Below are 13,583 nucleotides of genomic sequence, written 5' to 3'. Positions count from 1 at the left end.
GGGTCTCGGCGGCGACCACATGGCAAAACTGCTCTAGCACTATGGCCTCGTCCATTTGCACCCCATTTGCAGGGCGGGGCTGAGCTAGTGAACCACGTGGTCACTCAGTTCTTGGGTAACCACCCTGGGGTGGTTCTCCCGTGGTCTCCGGTACTCCCAGAAATGCACCTGATGTATTTCCCCCATGATATTCTGGCGCTGGAGGATGGCCTGCTTGACCAGGTTGTACTGGTTGACCTCCTTGTTGGTCATGGCCTTATCGTCGACTTGGGCCTCCCCGAAAAAACAGAGGTCCAGTTGACTAGCCCAGTACTCCTTAGGCCATAACGCGGTGGTAGTCAACCGCTCAATGGCAACTAGGTACCCATCCTCTGCCTCTCATTTTCTGCACCCACGCTTTAGGGGGCGCCATCAAGGGTCCTGCTGGTAGTGCAGTGATGTCCATAGTCCCATTTTATGACACCATATATATATATATATATATATATATATATATATATATATATATATATATATATATATATATATATATATATATATATATATATATATATATATATATATATATATATACAGCGCGCTTCAGTCGGAAGCAGAGAAAACCATTCAATGGCCGTGTGAGACCTATAGGAGACTAATTAAACCAAAAAAAAAAGGGGGCATGTGAGCAATAGCCTTAGCAGCTGCGCCATACAGAGATAAGCAGACATGAACAAAGAAGGTAGATGCTTCTGCATCCAGCACTCAAAGAAGATGTTTGAGATATTATAGTAATAAAATAATGTCTTGGATCGCATTATTGAGGACTTTGGTGATAAAACGAGTGATCAGGAGAGAATTTATCAGTATAGGAACATAATAACATAAGAAAGTTTACAAACGAGAGGAGCCCATTCGGCCCATCTTGCTCGTTTGGTTGTTAGTAGCTTATTGATCCCAAAATCTCATCAAGCAGCTTCTTGAAGGATCCCAGGGTGTCAGCTTCAACAACATTACTGGGGAGTTGATTCCAGACCCTCACAATTCTCTGTGTAAAAAAGTGTCTCCTATTTTCTGTTTTGAATGCCCCTTTTTCTAAACTCCATTTGTGACCCCTGGTCCTTGTTTCTTTTTTCAGGCTGAAAAAGTCCCTTGGGTCGACACTGTCAATACCTTTTAGAATTTGGAATGCTTGAATTAGGTCGCCACGTAGTCTTCTTTGTTCAAGACTGAACAGATTCAATTCTTTTAGCCTGTCTGCATATGACATGCCTTTTAAGCCCGGAATAATTCTGGTCGCTCTTCTTTGCACTCTTTCTAGAGCAGCAATATCTTTTTTATAGCGAGGTGACCAGAACTGAACACAATATTCAAGATGAGGTCTTACTAGTGCATTGTACAGTTTTAACATTACTTCCCTTGATTTAAATTCAACATTTTTCACAATGTATCCGAGCATCTTGTTAGCCTTTTTTATAGCTTCCCCACATTGTCTAGATGAAGACATTTCTGAGTCAACAAAAACTCCTAGGTCTTTTTCATAGATTCCTTCTCCAATTTCAATATCTCCCATATGATATTTATAATGTACATTTTTATTTCCTGCATGCAGTACCTTACACTTTTCTCTATTAAATGTCATTTGCCATGTGTCTGCCCAGTTCTGAATCTATGCACGTCTATAAAGAGGTATATGAAAAATACAGCGAACACAGGGTGGGGCTTGGCTGGAGATGTAGTACTGATGTCGCTTAGCATTGCAATGCCCTTTAAACTGGTTTTATTTGGAAAAAAAAATTAAACAGTGTGTGTAAAATAAACAGCGCGTGTGGAAATAAATTGGACCAGACGTGCCTGACAGGTGCTGAATAAATGGACCGCAAAGGGTTAAATATTAAATATTCTCAGAAAGCATGAAAAGCAGGAGTGGAGAAATAAAGGAGATATATTACATTATACCTAAAAGCCGGGAGCAGTCACATTGACGGCCACACAGAAAACAATTGTGTTTGGATTATACAGAACAACATTCTACTTTATTATTTGTATTTACCAGTCTGCAATGTGTTTAGCTATAATCAGATTAGTCTACTCTCTGCCTGAGTCAATGACTGACAGTCTATTGTTTTCAATCAGCCTTTGAAGGCTGGCGCCAGCTGCGCTGCTTTGGTCAGTTGATTAGCATTGGGACTTGTGAAAATAAATACCAGAGACCGTGAAGTTTTACTACGCAACAAAATATGGAGCTGATGTTTTGGATGTATTCCGTGAAAGCTGGATCGCGATGGTGGTCTGTTCAGGTGTTTTGCAATGTATTGGACCTAGCAGCCATCAACTCCTGGGTACTTTAAAAAGAATGCACGGAGAAGAATTTACCAAGGGGAGAATATATTTTACAGTTAGCACAGGAACTTCGCAAGAAGCATTTGGAACAGAGGGAGACTGCCAAGTGTGTATATATGGTGATGTAGTGTACATTCCGGAGCAAAATTGGTCAGCTGTGGGTTCCATGGCTGTAATGAATGCACACTCCATCTGGGTAACGGTTGTGGTGATGGTTTCCAAGAAAACTAAAATAATAAAATATGAAGACAACATAAACCAACTGGGTAGTAAACAAACTGTGAAATAATGTAATGTGTTTAAAAGTAAAATTAAGGTTAATAAATTCATGTAAATGGGTTCCCACAAATTGATGTATTAGGTTAAATCACAGACTTGGGTTTATGTTATGTTTTGTTGAAAATAAGGTATTATGTTAGACAGGATATATGAAGGCTATAAGATCCTGGGGAGCGTACCTATGTCAGGAGTAATCATCAATTGGTCTTAATTGTTTAATTATCTAGCAGTTAAAGCTGATAAAGTTGAGATGGTAGGGGGAAGGGAGAAAAGAGAGAAGAGACCAAACGCTGAGGTAACAAAGAACTTTAAAACTGAATGGATAGTGTGTTTCAGGGTAAGCAGAATTAGCCTGTCCCTGTTTAGTTTGGAGGGAAAAATAAGTGTTTAGTTTAGGACCCAAGAAAGGGTTAGGTTTTGTTTGTTTATTTGATTTTGATTTAAAAAAAATAAATACAACCCACAGAGGGTAACTGTACTACTGTTGTCAGTGTTTGTTATTTAAACACACCTGATAGTGTGTGGAAAACTATACTATACAGTTATAGAGTGCAACCTGAAGCAAGAATTCATCACTATATATATATATATATATATATATATATATATATATATATATATATATATATATATACATACATACATACATACATATATATATATATATATATGCTTCAGTTCAGATGTTTGTGGCATACTCAATAAAAATAAAAACTCACATCTGACTGTTTCAGCCATCAGAAAGACTGTGGGGCTTTTAGATATGAGTATATCTCTGGTCCTTCTAGTGTTAACCAATGGGTCACAGTTGACGGTATTAATAGGGGACATAGTAAAGTGATCCGTTCCTTGTTATTTTCTGCTTGGTCAATAGACCATTGGAGTACAAAATAAAAGAAACCATTTCACCTGTACTTTGTTGTTTGTGTTACTGGATTCCTACACCTGTGCTTCACCTGCTCTACTCATTACCACTTTGCACCAGGTGCTCAGTAATGGGTTGCATGCATGCAAATCTTAAATAATAAGAATGGGATCTACACAGCAATGTGTATTGCCCCGTTCAACAATGGGGTTATAACTCATACAAACACAACACCGTTACAGAGTGAGTGCTCTTAGTGTAGGTGGTGAAATACAATTATTGTGCACAGTGGTGAAGTGAAGTCCGGGTTTGGAAACTGGCTTCTAGCAACAGCTCCCAGATAGTCTAGCCGTCTAACAATGACAAACAAAACAATTACTAGACATGACAAAACACTCACGGTTAGTACACTGTTTTTCCTCGTAGGTCTGTTCATAACCATAACACAAGGAACAGATTGCTTAGCCACATACCCTAATATAACTTCAGTCACACACCTTCGGTAGCGAGTTCAATCACATATCCTCCAATCCATGACTGACACATTGCCTACCGCATTAAGGCAATGACTTCTGACATTGTGACTCCGCTCCCATTCTGGATGGCTGACTTCCGACTGACCCTGGAATGAGATATATTTAAGAAAAGTCAGGAAGCACATCTCCATATCTTAAACACAGGCACCATAATTTAAACTTAAATTCCAAAAATGGTCAAAATATTCACCTTGGTCAGTCTAGTGTTAATACCTGCCGACAAAAACGTTTTAAAGGGAAATACTAATCAGCACTCCTCTAGGCCCTATACTAAGCCTAATTAGTCTTGGAATTGTACCTGCTGTTAAATATAACTGCGATTACATTATGACTGCAGTTTCCACATCACTGAAGAGCAATAAAAACACAGCAACAATTTACACATTTCAATAGTGTTTTCTACGTACATTTTTCTGAAAAGCTAATTTACCAACAGAGAACAAAATTGGGGGAAAAAAACAGAACTATAATGCTTGAAAAAACAAGGCAACTAATCTGAAAAAGCACTGCAGAACAAAACTCTTAAGCAATGATTTAGATCTGGACAGCATCATACCCTTGATTCTCTAAGGGTCAGGCACGGAACTGAAATACAAACTACATTATGATGGGGTGTTGCCAAAACCTGAACCCTAACCCAGAAAATTTTGCATTTTCCCCAGTTTAATTGAATTTCCACAACAGGCAATCTAGATCATTCTTTGACTATTATTCAGGACTGGGAAAAAAAAAGTTGTGGGCAACTGGAAAGCCATTAGAACATCGTACATTTTTTAATGATTCTGAATGAATGAACTGAGCCTCAAATGCACAGCTTATAGCTCTCAAAAATAAATTACCATGCAATATGCACAATTGTCACATCAGGGTGTTCCCCTTGCTTATTCGTTGCTGGTACCAAAATGTAGATTAGCCACAGCATGGGTGGATATACCCCAAGCCAAGCCCTTTATGTCAGTCCTGCACATCCATAATCACCCAATCATAGTATTGCAGTGAATTAGTCATTATTTTTATAATATATTTCCATAAATGTATTGTTTGTCAGTATTGAAGGGTCTGGAAAGAAGTAGATGCGATTTGAGCGAGATCGATGGCTTGCAAAGGCTGTCAATTGCGGTATTATCAACAACACTATCATTATCACAACAGGCAGTAACATACATTAAGAAACAGGAGGATGTGTTTTTGTGGTCGCCAGGCAAACTTGAGGAGATGGTGCCCCTATTATATAAAAATACCAGTCTGCTATAACAAATGGAATCAACAGCAAACTCTTTAGGCCATGTCAAAAGTACTTAGAATAACAAGTAAGGCAACTGTAAATAATGCTTTAACAGGAACACTGGTTGAAAAATAGAATTATTAAATTAAGTTTACTTACAGAAAATGTCCTAACCCAAAGGTGCTTTCTTAGACAAGAAACCCAATAGTGCACTGTAAAGGAGTTGTGGAAACGTGCCACAACAGACCTGGACAATCTTTTTGCAAGAGACGTTGTTGGGTAAAGCATCATAAAATTAAAGGCAATGACCAAACAAAGTGCCTTGTAATGAGTCATACTGTAGTGGCAGCTTTTAGGCACACATCACCATGCTATAAATGAGTATGTAAGTGCACATTCACACAATGTTATATAACAAAGTTACAGTATCATTGTGTCTGACTGCTGCAGTGATAGCATAGTTTCCTATTTGACAGTGTGCCTGTCATGCCCACTGAGTTGTCTTTTACTGTCAAGATGAAACTGAAAAAAACATTGCTTACTTTTTACACAAATTGACAGAATTGGCTAAGTTAGTGAGCTGTGCCTCGCAACAATTGACAGTATCAGTAATTCTGTTCTCTCAAACACTTTTGATTCCAGACAATCAGCAGATATATTTTTGATATAAGAACATAAGAACATAAGAAAGTTTACAAACGAGAGGAGCCCATTCGGCCCATCTTGCTCGTTTGGTTGTTAGTAGCTTATTGATCCCAAAATCTCATCAAGCAGCTTCTTGAAGGATCCCAGGGTGTCAGCTTCAACAACATTACTGGGGAGTTGATTCCAGACCCTCACAATTCTCTGTGATATAGGTGTAGTGAGGTCCCACAGTAAAACTATTCCAACGGGTCTTCAAAATAATATTACTGTAAGGCCCGTAGCCATACTTGAAGCACATTTTGAATGTATTATTGTTTAAAAATACTGGTATCACACTTGCTGTGCAGCCAGAAACACACGTTAAAGCATAATAAAAACACAACTGCTATTGACCAGCTGTATGCAGATATTGTGTTCTTTTCTCCCTTTTTCAGAGTTGACTTTCACTTTGATTCTAAAATTGGAAAATCCCTTATAATATTTTCCTTAGTAAAAGCATAGCAAAATGGATTAAATCGTAGTAAAAGTAAGGTACAATAAAGGCATGCATTGTACGATGATGATGTTTCAATTTTTCCCAAGTAATTGATAAGCTATAATGTTTAACTGAACCTAAATGGCACTGGCTAGCAAGTGAAATCAGAACAAAAGTTGGCCAATTGTTGTATAGCATTTGATTAATCTACTGCATAATAATACACCAATAGTACGAATCAGAATTTAACTAACCTTTTTGTAGCAAGAATTTTGCTGTTTGTTTACAGGCCATTTGTAGCGATGAGGTCTACTCTTGGAAATCGGAATACAAAACGAGTCAATGTTATGATGGCGGTTCTGGAGAAATTTAATAAACCACTCCTAATCAGTGTGCCTGTGATGTAGAAAAGTACAATTAACAGTGGTTTGCAGAAGTATTCACCCCCCCCTGCAAAGTCATGTTGGTACCTGAGTGTACTCCACGACGCTTTCAAATTAGACATTACATATAGAATCTACACAAACTACTCCACATTGCATAAGATTATTCAATAAGTATTCAACTCCTTTGCTACTGCAGCTCTAAATCAGCTCAGGTGCAAATTATTAGTTTGAAGGGTCACAAAATTATTGAAATGATTTCAGCCTGCGTGTACTCAAACTGCTTTAACTTGTCGATAATTTCCCTTAGGTATATAAAGACTATCAAGCTGCAACTTATATAGTGATCGAACAAAGCAACCATGAAGACCAAGGAGCTTTCAAAACAAGTCTAGGATAAAGTGGTAGAGAGGCACAAAGCAGGAGAAAAGTACAAGAAAATGTCAAAGGCACTGATTATCCCTCAGCATAGTGAAGTCAATCATTATGAAGTGGAAGATGCATCATACCATCCAGACACTACCCAGATCAGGTCGCCCTCTCAAATTGAGCAGAGCAGCCGGGCAAGCAGGAAACTGGTCCGGGATGTCACTCTGAAGGCAACAATGACCTTGAAAGTCTGCAAAGTTCAGTGTCTGAGATGGGAGTCAGTGTTCACGCATGAACAAAAAGCTGGTCCCGACACAAAGCTGGTCAGTACGGATGGGTGGCAAGAAAGAAGCCATTACTCAAAAAACCTCATCTTAAAACATGTATGGAGTTTGAGAAAAAGCATGTAGATACTACACACGTGGAAAAGGGTTTTGTGGTCAGACGAGTGAAAAAAATAATTTTTCGGTCTAAATTCCAAGAGTTACATCTGGCACAAGCCCAACACTGCACATCATCCAATCAACACCATCCCAACAGTCATGCATAGTGGTGACAGCATCATGTTATGGGGTTACTTTTCTTCATCAGGGACTGGGAGGCTTGTCTGGAATGAGGGGAGAATGGATGGTGCAAAGTACAGCCGAATCCTTGAAGAAACCAAACGAGCAAGATGGGCCGAATGGCCTCCTCTCGTTTGTAAACTTTCTTATGTTCTTATGTAAAACCAGTTTGAATCAGCAAGACTGAAACTGGGGAGGAAATTCACATTGCAGCAGGACAATGGCCCGAAGCACAAAGCCTAAACAACACTGGAGTGGTTGAACAAGAAGATAGTTAATGTTCGAGTGGCCCAGTCTAAGTCCTGACTTGAACATTTATGGCGAGACTTGAAGATTGTAGTCCATCGACGATTTCCAACGAACTTATCAGAATTGGAGCAATTTTCCCGTGAAGACTTGGCAAAAATGTCACCATCCTATAGTGCAAAACTAGTAGAGACCTATCCAAAAAGACTTATAGCAGTAGCTGCTACAAAAGGTGCTTCTACCAAGTTCTGACTTAAGCTGCTGAATACTTATGCAACCAGTAAATTTCATTTTGTATATTTTCTTTAAGTTTTGCTGACATTTAACCTCCTTGGTGTTCAGTTTAACCACTACAGCTTTGAATAAAAAAAAAAAAAAAAAAAAAAAAGTTTGTTTAGAAAACTGTGCATACATTATTTGTAATTCAACAAAGTGACATTGTTGGTAGGGGGTGAATACTTCTGGAAACCACTGTATATACCAGAGAAACATTTGTTTAGAAAGAACTCCTGCTCTGAGAAAGCTTGTTATCAGAACTATGTGACAAGATTCAAACCGATTTTGTTTACATCTTCAACCATACAAACAGATAACAAGATGACACAGACTCCATGTCTGCATAATGTGTGTTTCATACGAGATCTGGTTAAAAATAGTGTCATAATGCTCTCTGTTGGATGATGGAGATGGTTCATTCTGTAATTAAAACACATTAACTTCAATTGATATTTAACCCTTTAGGGTCCAATCCATTTTCACCTGTTTTTTTAAACTGTTGTTAGATTTGTACCTATAACTCTTTAACTATAAAGGTTACAGGAATTCCGAAGTCGTCAATAATAGTGAAACAAGATTAATGTCCTTCGAGAATGTTACGTCTGATTTGTGGAGATATAGTGTGACGTCTAGCTGCAGTTGGAGAGGAGGATCCGTATGTAGATGCAGTAGCGAGGTTGTATATTGGAGGATCTGCTTCACTGGCTGAAATTATGGCTGGACCGGAAGAAGCTGTAGGCGCTGTATGACAGCGCTGTAGATTGTTTTCCCTGTTCCCTATTATACACCCTTTTATCTAGATCCAACAGTTGAGAACTGACCGAAGATAGAGTATCGGCAAAAGGCTGCATAAATGATTTTATCTCGTTAAATATTTGCGAATGTTGGATTTCAATGGCTGGCTGCTGGTAAGCGGTGCTAGTTGTGGGGGTCATTTGTTCCGGAATAGACTGTCTGCTGTCTGTTTTAGGATGCTGAATGGCTGGGCATGGCTGATTATGTTTTTTCAGAGAAAAGACTGGTTCTGCTGAGACTGGATTGCAATAGAGAATAAAAAGAGACTCTCTATCACTCCCTGCTGGAATCGCATTACCGTTTTTAAGGAGAGTTTTTATCAATTTATTCATGGGCCAGTCCTTCCAAAACAATCGATCCGGATGGGCATCCTGAGGCCGAAGTCGCTTGGATAGGCGCAGATTCGATGTTTGAGTGGCAGGAATGGTAGGCAACATTTGAACTGAAACCTGGACTAGAGCCTGATCAGGAGCCTGATCAGATGTAATTGAAATACCAGAATGGGAGAAAAAACGAAGACTGGATGGACCCTGGATTGAAGCTGGAGGAGAATGATCTGGTAATGACAGAAAATCCTGGGAATCCTCTGAATCTGATGACAACTACTGTAAGTACTACATTATTGATGTATACGAGAGTTGATGGGTCTTGAAATCGCCTAGGTTTATGCCAAAACGAAAAAAAAACAAGACAGCTAGGGAGAGGTGACTAATGTTTAAATAAGGTAGATTTAACTGATGACAGGAAATGATAGGTTGTTGGTGCCTAGCTCCGCCCCCTGAACCCCACTTATAGGTTAACATCAAAAGTAACATCTGTTTTCTCTTTTGCTTGTGTCACTCTGTGCAGCACTGGGTCCAGGTTGAGCTGCTGCATTCTGCTGCTTTGCAGTTTTCTGCAGAACATGCAAACTCCACACAGACAGACCCCTAGGCTGGAATCAAACCTAGGACCCTGGTGCTGTAAGGCAGCAGCGCTAACCACTACGCCACTGTGCATGCCAAGAAGTTTGTATAGACTAATTTCATAATAAGATATGTGTTTGTTTTGATAATAAAATGCATTGTTATTTTACTATATTACAGTTATATTTTATTAGTAGTATTATTATTTGTATTTTTTGCTTTTTAAATCATTTTAAATCAAATTTCCTGAAAGGTCAACAGCATTTTTTTGAAAACTGAGAATCAATTAGAATTTATGATAAAAGTTTGGTGAAGACTGATGCAAAATCAAGGCAGTTGTTGTGCTCACCATGTAGAGAGTGAAACAGATGGTGCGACATATTCACTGCATAAGGCTTGACTTTTTTCTTTTAAATAAGGACAATAAATTGGATCAAACCAGGCATTTTTCTTACTTTTAAAGACAAATATACCAAAAGTCCCCTTCTAATAGTGAAAGAAGTTTTTGAAAAAGACCTCTGTATCTCTATTCTAGGGGTAAAATTGCAATCACATATTATCTCCCCTGTTCATTTCTTAGAGAGCAGTTTGTGTGTTTGAATCTGTCTGTACATGTGAGTCACCATTTGTGTGCCTGAGTAGAAACTGTATATGAAACGAGAATGAGTAGATACTTGACTTCTTCAATACAGCACAAGTAACAAGCTTTGTAATGCATTGGATGTACTTTACACAAAATGCTATTCTTTTAATTGCTGTACTTTACATAAATTGTCTTATTTCGCGCCAGTGTTTGTTCTGCTTTCCTCTGCATTGCATTCATCATTAATTCAGTTCGAAAATCAAAAAGTATAGGAAAACAACCCCCCCCTCCAAAAAAAAAAAAAAACTATGTTGCCTACTAAGTATATTCAGTTGAAGTGCAATGTGATGTTTTTTAAAGGCTGATTAAATTTTAACCCGTTATAATGAAAATCAGATTTTTCATTCTTATGCCTTTTATCCAAGTACATTACTGGCACTCTGTTTGTTCCTAGGCAGAAAAATGGGCGGCTATTGTCAGCATTAATGAAAAAGTGTAATTTAGCACCAGTGGGAAGAGACGCAAGCGCTGTCTAGATACCTGCTAGATAATAACTATTGACTGCTCTCAACCAGAGACAAAAAGCAGTGCGAGGGTGGAAGCGGGATCATTGTTTCTTAACCCTTTCCTGCTTTTCTATACAATTTACATTGTCTGCCTAGCCTTTTTAAGTTTAAACATGTGTTTTACTGTGTCCCTCACTTATTTCATGAAATGGTCGCAGCTAACAAAATAATTCCATTAATGTAGTGCCCTTCCTGTCGCTACATAGGTCTCACATGTACAGTTTTGTAAGAAACACATGTTATCGCAGATAAGCATTTTCATTTTAAGACTTGACATTTGGTGCAATATTAGGTTAAAGAAATGTCTCAGTTTGCTGGTGTAGATAAGATGAGGTCAAAAGTTCTGTCATCACGAATACAGAATTGCCCAGCTCTTTTGCATAGTGGTTAAAACACTCGTGGTGGGTGTTTTCATCAGTGCAAACAGAGACTTCTTTAACAAGTATAAAATGAATTGTTTTTTATATCATGTGTTTCCTGCCAGCCTGCACATTTTATACCATTTTTAGCAACAGGCTGCCTCTGCTACTCTTGTCTAGTCCCAGCCTGGCCTGTCCTGCTGCATATCCTCCAAACCTTAATGCAGCACTTACTTAGACAGAAATAGAACATACATAGAACAAATGTATAGACCAGTGTACCAAATGAAGGGCTAACTGCTGAAACACAGGGAACATTCAAAGAACTATATCTGCTGGTTTCAGAGACCCAGATTACCACTAATGGATTGCCTTATGTTAACTTATGCCCCTTTCACACTGGCGCTTCTACAATCTTGCGTAGTGTGAAACCACGTACCTTCGTCGTACCCGGGTTTGACCCGGGTTGAGCGAGACAAAATGCATCACAGCAGATGAAATAACAAACAGCCATGCCTGTGTGAAGGTTTCACTTCCGCAAGGAACATTTTTGTTTCTTCTGTTTAGCCATATTTTTGTTGCTTGAGATACACCATGAGCCAGATTGCAGCAGGGTTGACAGTTCAATCCAGAGAAGCTTGGGTGGAAGCATTTGTAACTGCTGCAGGGGCATTAGTACACGTATCGTTTACTTGGATCTGTCACCCAGGTCAACCCTGCTTTATTAAAAGCAGTGTGAAATCGCGTAGCCGACCCACAACCCGGGTAGAGGATGCCTGTGTGAAAGAGGCTTTAGTTAGCACCTGTACAGATCAGCAGCACTTTTAGTATAATATATAGTGATGTACTGAATCCAGGATGCGGCTTCAGATTCGGCCCGAATACCTACTTTTTGTGTAGGGTTCGGATTCGGCTGAATACTTAGGATTCGGTTAAATGAGTCCGAATCCTATAACCACCCAGACGCACATCCATTTTAATACACCCCCCCAATGTGTGCAGTTCTTTAAATAAAAGACAGGAATCCGATATTGAAGGTAAATGTTGTATTTAACAACAAGAACACGTTTGATGAACTCTGTCTATTCTGCCCTCGCAAAAGAGTCCCCTTCTTAAGCTTAACAGATAGATAAACTCTTTCCAGTAACTGTAGTACTGAATGATGCTTTATTGCCACCAGTTTGTAGGTACAGTGTTAGGAACGGAGTAAAACTGAAATAAAATAAAGAAAACAACCGTAAGTATGGGTATGCTGAATACTATGCTTAATTCTCACTAATAGCACAGCATGTATTTTTAGGTATGGTATAATATTATCATAAACTCAGAAATATGCTGCCGTATGCAAAATAATTCCCCAAACATGGCAAGATCAATTACATAGAAGAGACATCTCCGACCATGCAACTATCAAGAAAATACGTAAATCTATCACGCAAACGATCATCCATATAAAATATCATCATGAATTGAAAGGTGAGTGTGTTATTATTGATTTTACTTACAGACAATGCTTCTACAAATAATTGTAAGAAGGATGGAGTTCGATGATATCTGCAGCTCCACAGAGCAACTTTCACCGTTGCTAACAAGGATTCTTCTTTACAGGAAATAGGAACTTAAGCAAACAACAGACCTTATCAGTAAGCAGTGCCATCTAGTGGCCAAATGGAATTGACTTAAAAAAAGAACTCAAACCAACTAAAGGGGCCAGAACACTGTCGCAAACTCAGCTCCCTAAACACATCAAGCAGCTGCTGAATGCAAACCCCCATACAGGATAGCACATCACATCACACTTGTTATGGAGTAAAGTGCAGTAAACCTGTAATATATAGTAACAGCAAACTGTCGTAGACGCGTGTGCTTTGTTGTTTTTTTTGTCAGATGTGTTCTAGAGATTATACTGAGAGAACTAAAAATAAAATCGGTGCACAGAAAAAATATATATATATATATATATATATATATATATATATATATATATATATATATATATATATATATATATATATATAATATATCATATTGAATTCGGGTATGCAAGATTGAACAGTATGCTTTAGTAAATTAAATTACGTTATTGCAATGTACCAATACAAGTTGAACCATTTGGGAACTGCTGTGTTTTATTAAAATATTTGAAACTATTTCATAGCTATTTCACCTAAGTAGGTGTTATACAGTAAAC

At 38.4% G+C, this 13,583-nt stretch overlaps 1 long non-coding RNA gene across 2 annotated transcripts in view; it reads right to left on the bottom strand.

The window, feature by feature from the left end:
• LOC121327338 overlaps positions 1–12,937 on the bottom strand; it is a 30,506-nt gene extending 17,569 nt beyond the window's left edge. Inside the window, exons 1-2 of one of the 2 annotated variants that reach the window (XR_005951547.1) lie at positions 12,898–12,937; positions 3,964–4,088 (exon numbers count right to left, since the gene is read on the bottom strand). This is a non-coding gene — a long non-coding RNA (uncharacterized LOC121327338). Of the gene's footprint in view, positions 1–3,963; positions 4,089–11,831; positions 11,873–12,897 lie in introns of those variants that run through there. The other variant, XR_005951548.1, reaches the window with a different exon arrangement.
• Between the last annotated feature and the right edge of the window lie 646 nt (positions 12,938–13,583).

Source organism: Polyodon spathula, chromosome 14, assembly GCF_017654505.1.
Source record: "Polyodon spathula isolate WHYD16114869_AA chromosome 14, ASM1765450v1, whole genome shotgun sequence".
NCBI classification, from domain to species: domain Eukaryota; kingdom Metazoa; phylum Chordata; class Actinopteri; order Acipenseriformes; family Polyodontidae; genus Polyodon; species Polyodon spathula.
This window is presented reverse-complemented; position numbering and strand designations above follow the sequence as displayed.